Below are 2,002 nucleotides of genomic sequence, written 5' to 3' on the forward strand. Positions count from 1 at the left end.
AAATAGAAAAAAAAAAGATAGTTCAGCTGAGTAAGAAAAGAATAATAATATTTTACCGTACGTACGAAAGTAAGTGAACGCGTCCAGTACCGTATATAAAAAAAAGGATACTAACTTAACTAACAAAATTACAACTTAACCTGTAATTGTCGGTCGTTCCCAGGCGGTGTGGGGATGTCATTAGTGTAGTTAGAGAACCTTGATTAACGGGCATGTGGCTGGTCCTGAAAGGCTGTGTACACCTGACAACTTAACCCCTTGAGTGCGGAATTCCTACAAGAAGACCTCATCAAGCTACAGGAATGGAACAAAAAGTGGCTGCTACAATTCAATGAAGAAAAACGTAGTCATGCACCTTGGGGGGGGAGGGGGGGGGTATTCAGCACACCAGCACCACATGGGAAACACTCCACTATCCCCCACAGAGACAGAGAAAGACATGGAAGTATATGGGACCAGGCTACCAGTGAAAACTAAATCCGTGCCGATCGCAGCAGACTGGTTAACCTGTACTGGCGGGAGTTCCGGGATGGAGCGTGAGGGTATTCGGACTGACTTAATTGACTATAATGTCCCCAGATAATGTGTGGGAGTGTATTCAGACTGACTTAATTGACTATAATGTCCCCAGATGATGTGTATTCAGACTGACTTAATTAACTATAAGGTCCCCAGATGATGTGTGGGAGTGTATTCAGACTGACTTAATTGACTTTAATGTCCCCAGATGATGTGTATTCAGACTGACTTAATCAACTGGTATTCGGCGTGAGACATCCGTGGAGCAGTGGTTGCCTGCCTGGCTACGACTCCGCGGGCCTGGGTTCGAATCCCAGCCCGGGCAGTCGATGCGCAGCTCAGCCAGCTCTTCATACTTCCTCTCGGGTCGATAAATGATTACCTGGGGAAACCTGGGCAAGGTACACTGTGCAATCCCGGACTTCCCACTGGTCCGTGTCCCGGGGTAATGCGTCCCGACCCACCACAGGCTATAAGGGCCATTGTGACGGAGATGGGCACCGCAGCCACGCGCAGATATAGCGTATGCACCCAAATTTACCTTTACCAGATGGTGCGTGGATGTATACAGACCAGCTTTATGACGGGCAATTACTAGCGTCCCCAGGTGACGAGTAGCGTGTGGGTGCATTCAGACCAGTCTAATTTATGGGCCTCTGGCGGGAGTTCCCAGGTGGAGTGTGAGTGTATATAGCATATTCAGACCACCTTAATTAACGGGCATTTAGCTATCGTCCCCAGGTGATGAGTAGAGTGTGAGTGTATTAAGACCATCTGAACTAACTTTATTAACGGGCATTTGGCTATCGTCCCCAGGTGATGAGTAGAGTGTGGGTGTATTAAGACCATCTGAACTAACTTTATTAACGGGCATTTAGCTATCGTCCCCAGGTGATGAGTAGAGTGTGGGTGTATTAAGACCATCTGAACTAACTTTATTAACGGGCATTTAGCTATCGTCCCCAGGTGATGAGTAGAGTGTGAGTGTATTAAGACCATCTGAACTAACTTTATTAACGGGTATTTGGCTATCGTCCCCAGGTGATGAGTAGAGTGTGAGTGTATTAAGACCATCTGAACTAACTTTATTAACGGGCATTTAGCTATCGTCCCCAGGTCATGAGTAGAGTGTGAGTGTATTAAGACCATCTGAACTAACTTTATTAACGGGCATTTGGCTATCGTCCCCAGGTGATGAGTAGAGTGTGAGTGTATTAAGACCATCTGAACTAACTTTATTAACGGGCATTTGGCTATCGTCCCCTGGGTGATGAGTAGAGTGTGAGTGTATTAAGACCTTCTGAACTAACTTTATTAACGGGCATTTGGCTATCGTCCCCAGGTGATGAGTAGAGTGTGAGTGTATTAAGACCATCTGAACTAACTTTATTAACGGGCATTTGGCTATCGTCCCCAGGTGATGAGTAGAGTGTGAGTGTATTAAGACCTTCTGAACTAACTTTATTAACGGGCATTTAGCTAT

At 45.9% G+C, this 2,002-nt stretch overlaps 2 long non-coding RNA genes across 6 annotated transcripts in view; one reads left to right on the top strand and one right to left on the bottom strand.

The window, feature by feature from the left end:
- Positions 1-1,373: 1,373 nt before the first annotated feature.
- LOC126981957 (uncharacterized) overlaps positions 1,374-2,002 on the top strand; it is a 726-nt gene continuing 97 nt past the window's right edge. The window contains exons 1-3 of one of the 3 annotated variants that reach the window (XR_007734371.1): positions 1,374-1,485; positions 1,561-1,635; positions 1,711-1,936. This is a non-coding gene — a long non-coding RNA (uncharacterized LOC126981957). Of the gene's footprint in view, positions 1,486-1,560; positions 1,636-1,710 lie in introns of all 3 variants that reach the window. The other 2 variants (XR_007734370.1, XR_007734372.1) reach the window with 2 other exon arrangements.
- Positions 1,817-2,002, bottom strand: part of LOC126981958 (uncharacterized) — a 2,027-nt gene continuing 1,841 nt past the window's right edge. For 2 of the 3 annotated variants that reach the window (XR_007734374.1, XR_007734373.1), the window contains one exon: positions 1,817-1,966. This is a non-coding gene — a long non-coding RNA (uncharacterized LOC126981958). The other variant, XR_007734375.1, reaches the window with a different exon arrangement.

The sequence above is a fragment of the Eriocheir sinensis genome, chromosome 49, assembly GCF_024679095.1.
Source record: "Eriocheir sinensis breed Jianghai 21 chromosome 49, ASM2467909v1, whole genome shotgun sequence".
Classification (NCBI taxonomy): Eukaryota; Metazoa; Arthropoda; class Malacostraca; order Decapoda; family Varunidae; genus Eriocheir; species Eriocheir sinensis.